The 14,346-nt window shown below is 43.1% G+C and overlaps 1 protein-coding gene across 1 annotated transcript in view; it reads right to left on the bottom strand.

Annotated features, from left to right (window-relative positions):
• ca9 (carbonic anhydrase 9) overlaps positions 1–14,346 on the bottom strand; it is an 88,350-nt gene that overhangs the window by 72,773 nt on the left and 1,231 nt on the right. The gene's annotated exons all lie outside the window — the stretch shown is intronic.

The following is a 14,346-nucleotide window of genomic DNA, read 5'->3' as shown; positions in this document are numbered from 1 at the left end:
CATTTAGATAATAGTCTGCTTTCCTGTTTTTGCCACCAAAATGGATAACCTCACATTTATCCACATACTGCATCTGCCAAACATTTGCCCACTCACCCAGCCTATCCAAGTCACCTTGCAGTCTCCTAGCATCCTCCTCACAGCTAACACTGCCCCCCAGCTTAGTGTCATCCGCAAACTTGGAGATATTGCTTTCAATTCCCTCATCCAGATCATTAATATATATTGTAAATAGCTGGGGTCCCAGCACTGAGCCTTGCGGTACCCCACTAGTCACTGCCTGCCATTGTGAAAAGGACCCGTTTACTCCTACTCTTTGCTTCCTGTTTGCCTGTTAAGAATGGATCCAAGCAAACCTAGTAGCAGTGAATCAACAGATTCCTCCAGCAAGGTTGTTGTTTAAAGTTCTGATTAACATGGCAGTCTCACACTAATGTTAAAGTTTCAGGTTTAATTGGTGAGGCTCAAGTGTACATTCATAAAGAAAATATAATGCAGATCAACATCTGGAGATCTGCAATTTGATTGTCATAAATAACAAGGGGAGTTTTAAAGTTCTCTTTTAGATTCCAAATCCTGAAATGTCTTTAAGACTAGAATTTGTTTCTAATTCATGAATCAGTAAGGTTACAGCACATAATTTAGATACCCTGGCATGTTTTCAAAAGCACTTCCAACATTTTCTGCAAAACGCACTCATATTATTGCCAATTTTTATTTTATTTTTACATTCAATCTTTAGTGATTGAATCTATTTAAAGGGTTATAAATAAGTCTGAGACAAGTAATTGTGAACGTTGGTAAACAATAGGAGACTAATCTTATTTCATTAGCTATATAAATCTAGGCACATTAGCAGGCAGATTACTAGTGTGAATCTGGCTGAATTTGAAGCACATTGGCAAAATCTGAATAGACATAACTTTGGACACTGAATCTAACTTCAGGAATACTAATTGTCTGATTAAATTAGTCTTTATGGAGTTAATTTTGTTCAGAAAATAATCATTGAGCTCAATTATTCCTTATAAATTGGTTCTGAAATCTTGCTGATTTCAACATCTGCCAATCAAAGCTCCCACCCTTTATCTTTATCCACCTATCACTTGCCAGAGTCTGAAGAAGGGTTTCGGCCCGAAACGTTGCCTATTTCCTTCGCTCCATAGATGCTGCTGCACCCGCTGAGTTTCTCCAGCTTTTTTGTGTACCTTCGATTTTCCAGCATCTGCAGTTCCTTCTTGAACACTTGCCAGACTTTGTTCCGTCGCCCAACCACAATCAGTCTGAAGAAGAGTCCTGACCCAAAGCATCATCTATTAATGTGATGCTGGGACCCACCGAGTTACTCCAGCACTTTGTGACTTAAAAAACTGCAGTATGCAGTTCCTTGTGCACAAAAAAATCTATCGTTTCCACTTAGGTATGCCATAACTACAACATGCCTCTTCCTGAATGTTGGGACTCTCTAGTCATGAACAACCTAGGAATCTGATTTTACCTAAATTTTACCATTCATTTTTAAAGCGCTATCGTAATCGTAATGAATTTATTAGCCAAGTATGCTTTGCAACATACAAAGAATTTGATTGTGCCATACAGTCATACCAAAAAAAGCAACAAAACACACAACTATATAAAAATAAACATAAACATCCACCACAGTTGCTCCACCACATTCCGCACTGTGATGGAAGGCAATAAAGTCTCATCTTCTTTTCTCCCGCGGTCGGGGCAATCAATGGTCCCATGTTGAGGCGGATGAAGCTCCTGCGGGTTGGAGCTCCCGAAGTCAGTCTCTAACCAGAGACAGCGAGCTCCACAATGTTAAGTTCCGCGCTTGGAGCTCCCAAGGTCGATCCCCAGCAAGAGGTCGCAGCTCCACGCTGTTACGCCGCAGAGATACGATACGAAACGAAACGAAAAAAAAGTTGCATCTCCGTCGAGGAAAGTTTCCCCACCCCTCGCATAATACAAAACTAAAGTACACTAAAACACACACTTAACAACAGACTAAAAACAACAAAGAAGAAAAACACGAGACAGGCTGTTGGCGAGCTGCGGGGCTGTCCCACTGCGGCGACCTAATTCACGAGTTTAGAAGAGTTTAGGAGAGTTTGAAAAAATGTCATGTTGAAGACCTCCTTCGACTATGTAGAAGACCTCCTTCGACCTCCTTCGACTATGTTGAAGATCAGCTTCAACTAGCTTCGGGAAAATTGGACTCCGAATAGTGGAGAGTGAAGACGACCTCCTTCGATCTCCTTCGACCTCCCTTAGACTATGTTGAAGACTATCTACGACTACCTTCAACTATCCTCGATTAAAATCACTCTTAAGGGATACAGTTTACCAGAAACAACTTTACTCAATTTAAATAATAATGGACGCACAAGTAAGTCCAAAACTGTGGTGTTCCTTTTAGTTTGTCAATTGCCCATTTCATTTTGAAGAAAGGTGTCGACCCGAAACATCATCCATTCCTTCTATCCAGAGATGCTGCATGTCCCACTGTTATTCCATCATTTTGTTTCCTCAAATGATTTTCCTGTTTTGTATTGAATTTCTCTTTGCAAGTGGTATTTCCTGTTTACTATAAATGTTATGATTTTTATTAATAAGAAGCTTTAAAAAAAAATACAGTATCCATTTAACATTGTGTTGGGCAGGGCTTGTGGCAGAATAAACATGATCTAACACTTCTGTTTAATGGTGTTCAGACAATATATTCATATTAAGTGCAAAACATGCCTTTGCACTAAATATGAACAGAGAAATTGTCATTGGACAACGTGTGCGTAACAGGTTTTTCGGTGAGATATAGAAATGAATTTTCCCACAACCTCTATGTCAACATGCTGTAAAATGTTCTGCGACCTAGCTGAGGCCACGAGTATTCGGGAACTTCCCTCGAGCATGAAGGAGAGTTCCAGCGACCTCGTAGGGCCTCCTAGGACCACGTTTAGACCATGCTGTGAGTTTGAAGGTCGAAGACACTCTTCTAATCTCGCAGATTAGGTCGCCCAAGTGGGACAGCCCCTGTATTTTGTGCCTACCTTCGGCATAAACCAACTTCTGCAATTCCTTCCTACACATGGATAGGTCTCGACTAGATCAAAGCGTCACATATCATTGTTCTCCAGTGATGCTACCTGACTTGCTGAGTTACTCCAGCAGTTTGTGTTCTTTTGTGCATTAACCAGCATCTGCAGTTCCTGGTTTCTGGAAAATTGCCAAGTTACTGCATGTCTTGTTCACAAAAAGCAGGACAAGTCATGTTCAGCTAATTACCACCAATTAGTCTACATTGTGCCATCAATCATCTTATTGATGACCAGTTTAGGTTCCAGCAGGACCTCTCCAATCCACACCTCATCACAACCTTGGCCCTTGCAGAGACCAAAGAGACCAAGTCAAGGGATGAGATGAAACTGAATGTCTTTGACACCAAGGCAGCGTTTGACTGAGTGTTGCCTCAAGGACACCTGGTAGAACTGGACATTGAATATCAGGAAAAAACACTCCAATGATTGGAGTCTGCCAGAGAAGAGCCTTAATGACTATCGTCCAATGGCCATGGCATCCACCATCATGAATTGCTTCAAGATGGTTGTGGCACACATTAACTCCAGTCTAACAAGCAACCTTCATCCACTGCAGTTCGTCTATCGCCACAACAGGTCCATGGCTGATGCCATCTCCCTGGCTATACACTCATCCCTGGATAAGATAAACACACACCTATGTCAGACTCCTATTCATGGATTACAGCTCTGCTTTCAAAACCATTATCCCAACCAAGCCCATCTTCAAACTTGCGGGACTTGGAGTCAGCAACGGGATCCCCGACTTCCTGACCAACAGACATCAGCGAGGATAAGTTTCAAATCATCCTCTACAATAATTCTCAACACTGGTTGCTCCGCAAAGATAAGTTCTTAGCCCCCTACTAGATTCTTCATACATTCTTAACTGTGCAGCCAAATACTAATCTAACTCAATTTACAAGTTTGTAGATGATACCACTGTAGTGGGCAGGATATCAAATAACAATGATATGCAGTACAGGAAGGAGATTGAGAACTTTGTACCCAGGTGCCAAAACAACAAACTTTCTCTCAATTTCAGCAAAGGAGATTGTGATTGACTTCAAGAAACAAAGCAGTACATACACATACAGTGCATATATTGATGGTGCCAAAGTACAGATGGTTGAACACTTCACATTATTAGGAAGAAACATCACATGGAATTAGTCCTGGACCAGCCACATGAAGCAATGGCCAAGAAAACCAATGCCCAACTTCCTTAGAAGGCTTAGGAAGTTCTGCATATTCCAATAACTCTCACCAATTTCTACAGATGTACCGTAGAAAGCATTTTATCAGGATGCATCACAGCTTGGTTTAGGATCAGCTCCATCTGAGAGCGCAAGAAATGACAGAGTTGTGGAGCATCACACAAACCAACCTGCCATCCATGGACTTCATCTACATATTCACACTACCTTGGCAAGGCACCAGCATAAGCAAGGACAAGTCTCACCCTGGTCACTCCCTCTTCTTCACTCTCCCACCAGGCAAGAGGCACAGAAGGTTGAAACCTCCAGACTCGGACAGTTTCTTCCCAGCTGTTATCAGGCAACTGAATCATCCTCATCATCTAAGTGTGGTCCTGACCTCCCATCTATCTCATTGGAGACTTTGAAATATCTTTAATCTGACTTTACCTTGCACTAAACGAGATACCCTTCATCCTGTACCTGTACACTGGGTAGCTTGGTTGTAGTCATGTCTTTTCATTGACTGGACACCACACAACACAAAAGCTTTTCACTGTAACTTATTTCACATGACAACAATAAACTAAACTAAACCAAACTAGTCCTATGTTACACAAAGGAAGGTTGTGATTGTTGAAGGCCAACCATTTTGGCCTCAAAAACTCTTCATGACCACATCCTTGGCTCTTTTGCTTCACAATGACCTTACATTCATCAGAAGGTGGGAACTGTTGGAATATTGTCTGAAGATTTCACAATGTTCAGTTCCAATTGTGACTCCTCAGCAACTAAAGCATTCCATGCCTGTATTCGGCAAAAAAAAGAATTATACAATAGCTACTTTCCCCAACACAAAAGATCAATCCAACAGAAGAGATTCTGGTTACTTCCCCTTGACATTCAATGCCAATATCGCAGCTGAGACCCTGTCATCAGCATCTAGAGACTCACCATTGACTGGAAGTGAGAGTAGGTCAGAGGCTGGATAGATACCCTGTAGTGAGTATTGGCACCAGCTTTTCCTCCATCTAAAAGCACGTCATGTTTTGCTGGCTTTGATTACATCTCCAACAACTATCAAGAAATTCCACAGTGTCAAGTGTCCGATAGAGTAGCTATTCCCTCCACACTAACTGCAGTGCACATTTATAAAATGCACCACAGCTGCCCAATTCAGTACTTGCAGTCTCTACCACCATGGGAACACCACTACCCACAGGATGTTCTCCAATTCATGCATTCTTCCCATTTGGGAAATGTATTACAATTCCTTCATTGGTACTGGGTCTAAATCCTGGAATTTCTGACTCGGTGGCACAGCGGTAGAGTAGACTGAGCGGTAGAGTTATTGCCTTAAGGGCCTGTCCCACTTTCCTGAGTCCTCTGCCGAGGTGAAAGGACCGTAAAAAAATAAAAATAAAAGATTTTTGCGATCTACAAACTCCTCCTCCCAACTGTCTTTTTACTCTTGGACGTTTTTGTCATGCTGAAAAAACCGTCCCGACTTACCTGATGCCCCGAGTACCTACGGCTGGCATAACGAGCCTTTATGATATATCTATGGACTCCTATGGACTCGCTACGGACATTCTCCGAGTTTGAATCAAGGGGAAAATGCGGGAGAATTCATGAGTATCTCGGGAAAGTGGGACAGGCCCTTTTTAGCGCCAGAGACCAAGATTTAATCCTGACTACAGGTGCTGTCTGTACAGAGTTTGTACATTCTATCAGTGTCCTGCATGGGTGTTCTCTGGAAGCTCCAGTTTCCTCCCACACTCCAAAGACATACAGGTTTGTAGGCTAATTGGCTTGGTAAAATTGTAAATTGTCCTTAGTGTGTGCAGGATAATGTTAGTGTGCGGGGATTGCTGGTTGGCGGGGACTAGGTGGGCTGAAGGGCCTATTTCCGCACTGTATCTCTAAACTAAACTGTTTTGTGAGTAACATTGTAGCTGTTCAAGAAGGTGGCTCACCACATCTTCTCAAGTATTATTAGGGATGGACCGTGGAGTTTGAACCGGCCCGTTCGTGGAGCGCAGATTCAGCCACGGGACTAACTTACCATCACCCGGCGAGGTCACAATATCGGAGGTCTGGATCATCTCAGCGCAGAGGGAGAGCAAAGAGTGAAGAGACATGGACTTTGGGGCTTTTACCTTCCATCACAGTGAGGAGGTGCCTGGTGGACTCACTGTGGTGGATGTTAAACTGTGTTGAGTGTGTGTTTTGTTATTTATTCTATGTTATGACTGCAGGCTAAACCATTTTGTTGCACTGAAAAGTGCAATGACAATAAAATTGAATCTGAATCTGAATGCTGGCAATCCATGCATCTTAAAAAGTAAATAGAAGGTAACAGAGTCATGATGCAAGTAGAACTGTTCCAAGTTTATGAAATAATAATATTTAACTTTTTAATAAGCTTTTTACGGTTGAAAGTCTTCAATACTTCTACAAATTGTTTATCAACTATTTGAAATAGCTTGTCTAAGATTTTACATAAAAGTTTAAATTTTCCGATGAATCAAGTGCAATTTTCCTCTGAAACCTTTGACTTTTACATCATGTGTAAAAGCATCATAAAGAAATGTGTGGCACAGTGGAGCAGCAGTAGTTGCTGCCTTACAGCACTTGCAGCACCAGAAACCCAGTTTCAATTCCAACTACGGATGCTGTCTGTACGGAGTTTGCATGTTCATCCCGTGACCGCATGAGTTTTCTTTGAGATCTTCAGTTTCCTCCCACACTCCAAAGACGTACGGGTTTGTAGGTTAATTGGTTTTGTATACATGTAAATTGTCCCTGGTGTATGGAGCATGGTGTTAATGTGTGGGGATTGCTGGTCGGCACGGACCCAGTCGGCTAAACGGTCCATTTCCTCGCTGTATCTCCAAACTAAACTAAATTCAGTATGAAGGTCTCGACTTGAAACGTCACCCATTCCTTCTCTCCAGAGATGCTGCCTCTTGTATTTTGTGCCTATCTTCGGTGTAAACCAGCATCTGCAGCTCCTTCCTACACATGACGAAATTTCAGGTCGATGCAAGTTTAATCACATTCAGATATTTTATTGCTCTTTCCTGACTTGCCTTTTAATATTGACATAAGGAACAGTAGATGCTGGTTTGCCCAAAAATACACAAAGTGCTGGAATAACTCAGCGGGTCAGACAGCATCTCTAGAGAACATTGAAAAGCAGCATTTCAAGTCAGATCCTTCTTCAGACTCTTTAATAGGTTGTGTAGGAAGGAACTGCAGATGCTGGTTTCCACCGAAGATAGACACAAAATGCTGGAGTAATTCAGCGGAACAGACAGACACTTCTTCAGACCCGGCACTTTCTCACCTCAGTCCTAATTGGCCTCCCCTTTATTAGAAACATAGAAACATAGAAAATAGGTGCAGGAGAAGGCCATTCGGCCCTTCGAGCCAGCACTGCCATTCATTGTGATCATGGCTGATCGTCCCCTATCAATAACCCGTGCCTGCCTTCTCCCCATATCCCTTGACTCCACTAGCCCCAGAAGCTCTATCCAACTCTCTCTTAAATCCATCCAGTGATTTGGCCTCCACTGCCCTCTGTGGCAGTGAATTCCACAAATTCACAACTCTCTGGGTGAAAAAGTGATTTCTCACCTCAGTCTTAAATGACCTCCCCTTTATTCTAAGACTGTGACCCCTGGACTCACCCAACATTGGGAACATGTTTCCTGGATCTAGCTTATTCAGTCCTTTTATAATTTTATATGTTTCTATAAGATTCCCCTTCATCCCTCTAAACTCCAGTGAATACAAGCCTAGTCCTTTCAATCTTTCCTCATATGACAGTCCCGCCATCCCAGGGATCAACCTCATGAACCTACGCTGCACTGCCTCAATCACAAGGATGTCCTTCCTCAAATTAGGAGAACAAAACTGTACACAATACTCCAGATGTGGTCTCACCAGAGCCCTATACAACTGCAGAAGAACCTCTTTACTCCCATACTGAAATCCTCAGATAATAATCTGCCCCTTGTTTTTACCACCAAAGTAGATAACCTCACATTTATCTATATTATACTGCATCTGCCACACATCTGCCCACTCACTCAACTTCTCCAGGTCACCCTGCAACCTCCTAACATCCTCTTCAAAGTTCACACTGCCACCCAGCTTTGTGTCATTTGCAAACTTGCAGTGTTGCTCCTAATTCCCTCTTCCAAATCATTAATATATATAGTAAACAGTTGCGGCCCCAACACCGAGCCTTGCGGCACTCCACTCGCAACTGCCTGCCATTCTGAAAAGGACCCGTTCACTCCTACTCTTTGCTTCCGGTCTGCCAACCAATTTTCTATCCATGTCAACACCCTACCCTCAATACCATGTGCTCTAATTTTAGTCGCCAGTCTCCCGTGCGGGACCTTATCAAAGGCTTTCTGTTTCTGTTCAACTCTTCTGCCATTTCTTTGTTCCCCATAATAATTTCACCCGTGTCTGCCTTCAAGGGACCCACATTTGACTTTTCCATTCTTTTTCCCTTAACATATCTAAAGAAGCTTTTACTGTCCTTCTTTATATTCTTGGCCAGTTTCCCCTCGTACTTCATCTTTTCAGCCCGTATTGCCAGTTGTTTCTATCTGTTGTCCTATGAAAGTTTCCCAATCCTCTGGAATGACGTTTCGGGTTGAGACAGCTTCTTCAGACTGAAGAAGGGTCTCGACCCGAAACATCACCCATTCCTTCTCTACAGAGATGCTGCCTGTCCCGCTGAGTTACTCCAGCATTTAGTGTCTACCAATTCTGTTGGGGTTGGATTCCACAAGGGCCATACAGGTTGCTTAGTAATAATGATGGTCAAAACAAATGGTATTTAAATCTCAAACATATCTTACCTTGTATAACCTTGGATTTCATAGTGAGAATAGTTTATAAATAATTGCAGATTATCCCATTGGTTAGTGATTCAGTTCTGATGGCCTTGGTAAAGATTGCAGCTGCGCACCATCATGCAGAATTATCTCTGTCAGCTATTTCCAGTTTGCATTTAATGAACAGACGGGATGTTGCAGATCATTACACAGAACTTTGTCAAATGCAAATTCTGGCCAATGCTGTATACTGACCAATTGTCGTCAACTATTCAAGTGAAACCCAGAGTTAATAGACAGGACTATGGATGGATGCACATGGATGAACTAAAGCCTTTTAAAAGCTGGAGATATGCTTGACTTAATGATGGTTAGCAAAGCCCTGATCAAATTCCTTTGACAATAACTGTAACCATTTCCCCGACGATAAATAATACTTATTTTAGAATAGCGGTTTTATAAAGTGTGGTGTAAAATGGAGTATATGTGAATACCCAAATAAAATTGTTTCTGTCCCAGCATGCAGAAAGTACACAATATAGGAGTCATAATTAGTTATATTATCTAAATGAGGAGTACCTTAATGCACCTCAGCCCTATGAGAACCTTTCACCAATACTCGGGGAACTTGGTTTAAGTATTCATTAACCTCCCTACCCCCCCCCCCCCCTTTCTTTCCTCTCATCCTTTTGCATCATCCGCAATTATAAGAATTGCCACAAAGGCTGTGGGGGCCAAGTCTATGGAGTCTGAAAAGGGTCTCAACCCGAAACGTCACCCATTCCTTCTATTCAGAGATGCTGCCTGTCCTGCCTAGTTACTCCAGCATTTTTGTGTCTATCTTTGGTGCAAACCAGCTTCTGCAGTTCCTTCCTACACACCGAGTCTATGGATATGTTTAAGGCGGAGATTGACAGATTCTTGATTAGTCAGGGTGTCAGGGGTTATGGGGAGAAGGCAAGAGAATGAGGTTGAGAGAGAAAGATAGATCAGTCATGATTGAATGACGGAGTAGTCTTGATGGGCCAAATGTTCAACTTTTCCCTGTAGCTAATACCGACTAATCCAGGCATCATTCAGGTAAGCCTCCTCAGCAACCTTTCAAAAGCATTCACTCATTCCTGAAACCGGGTGAAACCAGCAATTGCTGCCTCGCCAACAGTCTGTATGTCCCTTCCTTATTTGTGGTTTTAATAGTATGTGTTAAATGTATGTTTTGAGTGTTCTTTAGCTTGTGGGGGGTGAGGGGTTTGGGGGGAACTTTTTCTAATCTGTTACCTCAACGGAGATGCAATTGTTTTCTGTATCGCATCTCCGTCCGCACTGCGGCCAAACATCGAGGAGTTGGCGGACTTTGCTGGAGACCGACTTTGGGAGCTCCACCACGGGAGCCTGCAGGACGTAACATCGTGGAGCTCGCAGTCCCTGGTTAGAGACCGGCTTCGGGAGCTTCAAGCCACAGGAGCTTCGACCGCACCGACGCGGGAGCTTCGATCACCCAGACGCGAGAACTTTGATCGCCACCGACGGGTCTTCGACCGCTGGAGCTTCGATCGCCCTGACGGACGGTTCAACTGCCCCGACCTTGGGAGAATAAAGAGGAAGAAGATTGGACTTTATTGCCTTCCATCACAGTGAGGAATGTGGGGAATGTGGGGAATCCGCTGTGGTGGATGTTTATGTTAACTTTTATGTAGATGTGTGCCTTGTTGCTTATTTTTTAGTATGGCTGTATGGCAATTCACATATCACTGTACCTTAATTGGTACACGTGACAATAAAAGACCTTTGAAACATGACGCCAAAACCATCACTTATCTATCTGATATAACCTATCTAAAAGTCTTTTAAATGCTACTAATGCATTTGCTTCAACCACCACCCCCAGGCAGCATGTTCCAGGTACTCGCCACCCTCTGTGTAACAACACCTGCACTGCATATATTTCCTTTAAACATTGCCCCTCTCACCTTACAGCTCCGGCCTCTAGTATTTGATGTCCTGTTCCTGGGGAAATGATTCTGACAGTTGACCCTATCTATGCTTCTCCTCATTTTATGCACTTCTGTCACGCCTTCCCACAACCTCTGGCATTCCAGAGAAAACAATCCAAGTCTGTTCAACTTCTCCCCTGTCTAATCCAGGCATCTTTCAGGTAAGCCTCCTTTGCATCCTTTCAAAAGCATTCACATCATTCCTGAAACAGGGCAACCAGAACTCCACCTCTTTTGCCTCCTCTGAAACATCAAAACCCTGGAACATTGAGCTGCCAGACATGTCCCTTCGGCAACCACACTTCCGCAATGGCCATAGCAGAAGCGTCCATGTCGTGGGGCTGGAAACTGGAAGTATCCCGAGCTAATTCTGCTACCACCATCATGCAACAAGTGATGGCGCCCACCGATTGTCGCCGGAAGCTTACATCCTTTTCAGGATGGACGATGACTGCGATGTCAACATTTGAAACATGAAAGATGGAGAAAAGAAAAAGCCACGACATCATAGTCCCAAACAGCAATCCAGACTCTAAAGATCCCAGAGTGTCTGATGTTCACAACAGGCAAACGATGCATTATCTGCACATTTGAATGCTAAAACATGAATTGCACACTTGTTCATCCAAAACCATTGTCGTTTCCTGGAGGTTTAACCATAAGAGGTTAAATCATTACCTTGCATGCAACATTCACCTCAAACTCCGTATTAACCAGTCAAGGAGATGAAGAAAAACAAAGCTAACATATTTATTTACCCGCCTTCACACGCTGAAGATAATCCAAGAGACTTTAAAACCCAATAAAATCCAATAACTCTATTGCCTTTATGGAGGATATTTTGAGTAATTTTATGAACTATAAATCCACAATGGCAAACCCTGGAACAGTCAGGAGAATCAAAAGATTATTTGGAACGAGCTGATGCAAGAATAAGTTGTGCAATTTGGCAAAGTTGGCAAAGAATAAGTTATGTATAGATGGCGACTCCTGTGTACTGACTCAGTGTAGTCTACTATCTTACACTCTTATACTTAATATGATTGTGCTGATTGTGTGCTAAATCGATTGTGCTGATTGTCACTGAACTTTATGCTCATGAACTTGAACTCAGTGAGGTGCATGTGATAATATACCACTGAACCATTATGCAGGATGCTTAAGTTAGAATTCATCAAATCTATTACAAGTTTTGGTACTTTTAATGTTGACTCCATCTTGCGTGATTAAATTTGTTGCCGCTGCTTATATTTAAAAAAAAAACACTTTGGAAAATGGTATGGTGCCCTTTATAAGCAGAGCGAGGTCAAATGCAAACAGGAAAAACAGCACCTCATATTCCACTTGGGTAGCGCAATCCATGGGGATGAGCACTCAATTTGCTAAGTTCAGGTGAAGCCCTCCCCTCTAACCCCCTTCTTTTCATCCATTTTGTTTCCCCAACCACTCTCCTCCCAGTCGGCACACTTTTCTCCTGCTGTCCACATCACCCGATTCCTTTCCCCTCCTCCTTCTGCTCATCTCACCTGCCCCCCCCCCCCCCAACTCACAATTTAAGATGGAGTCAGCAATAAAAGTACCCAAACTTGTAATAGATTTGATTGATTCTAGCCCAAGCCTTTCTCCCCTTCAGTCCACCAGTCAGAAGGGCCCTGTCCTTCTTCTTGCGTATAGCGTGCACAGCCTAAAGATGTAGGACAACTTGTTCTATTTGATCTTACTTGATTGTGTACGTCAGGTTGATTGCATTCGTCGAAACAGGGCGGACCACGTGAAGGTTGCAATCTTCCACCCCTGGCCCTGTCCTGAAACACCATGTGTCCTTTTCCCTCGACAGATGTTGCCTGGCATGCCGAGTCCTCTAGCACATTGTTTTTAGCTACTAACTAGCAATGTTTGCTGTGGAATCCTTCTCACCCATGAGGAGCATGTTTGTCTCGAAGATTCAGAAGGTCATCTAGCATGGAATCAGGCCTTTAACCCACCAAGTCTGTGCTGACTACAAAACACCCATTTATATATTATTCCCCCCGGATTTCCATTAATTCTTTTCAGATTCCAGATTCTGCTACTCGTCTATGCACAAGTGGCAATTTATAGCGGCATTGGAATATTCTAGCAAACCAAAGAAGCCAGGGGGGGCGTGCAAACATCACACAGCACCAGAGGTCTGGACTATACTGAGTTGTAAGAGCTGCGAGATAGTTGTTCCACTAAATGTGCACAGGGCTTCCCCAACCACAGACTTAGTTTAGTGTGTTGAACAGTACAGCACAAGAATAGGCCCTTTGGCCCACCATGTCTGCACTGGCCATGATGCCACCCAATTAACCCATCTGCCTGTTCGTGGGCTTTATCTCTCCATTCTCTGCCAGGTCATTTTTACGAGGATGTTGCGGGGACTCGAGGGCCTGAGCCAAAGGGTGAGGTTGAGCAGGCTAGGTCTCTATTCCTTGTTGCACGGGATGATGAGGGGTGATCTTATAGAGATGTTCAGAATCATGAGAGGAATAGACTCACAGAAAATCTTGCCCCGAGTAGGGAAATTGAGAACTGACACCTAGGTGTAAGGTGAGGGGGGAAAGATTTAATAGTAATCCCAGGGGTAACTTTTTCACACAAAGGGGGGGGGGGGGGGGGGGGGTGTGAATGGCTGCCAGAGGAGGTAGTTGAGCCAGGTATAAACGCAATATTTAAGAAAAATGTAGACAGGTACATGGATAGGGCAGGTTTGAGGGATATGGGCCAAACGCAGGCAGGTAGGATATGCTGGTTGGTATGGGCATGTTGGGCCGAAGGGCCTGTTTCCACGCTGTATGAGACTCTATGATCATGTGCCTATCTAAAAGCTGCTTAAACATTGCAATCAAGTCAAGAGTGTTTAATGATCATATATACTGACAATGGAGCAATGAAATTCCAATTTGCAATGGCATAACAGACCCATAATCACAATACACACAGATAATATGTAAATACAAATATATAAATCATATCGGTTTCTACCACTTCCCCTGGCAGTGCACCACAGACACCCACAACGTTATATTTAAAAAACCTCAACTTTCTCATAATTTTTTTATGTACGTCTATTGCTGATGTGCCAGAAAAAACAACCCACATTTGTCCAATCTCTCCTCAGATTTAATACTCTCTAATCTAGGCATTAATCTGGAAAACCTCTTCTACAAAAACCTCTCTCCAAAACCTACGCAATCAT

This window comes from Amblyraja radiata, chromosome 1 (assembly GCF_010909765.2).
Source record: "Amblyraja radiata isolate CabotCenter1 chromosome 1, sAmbRad1.1.pri, whole genome shotgun sequence".
NCBI classification, from domain to species: domain Eukaryota; kingdom Metazoa; phylum Chordata; class Chondrichthyes; order Rajiformes; family Rajidae; genus Amblyraja; species Amblyraja radiata.
The sequence above is the reverse complement of the archived record's forward strand: the minus strand, read 5'-3'. Positions and strand labels throughout refer to the sequence as shown.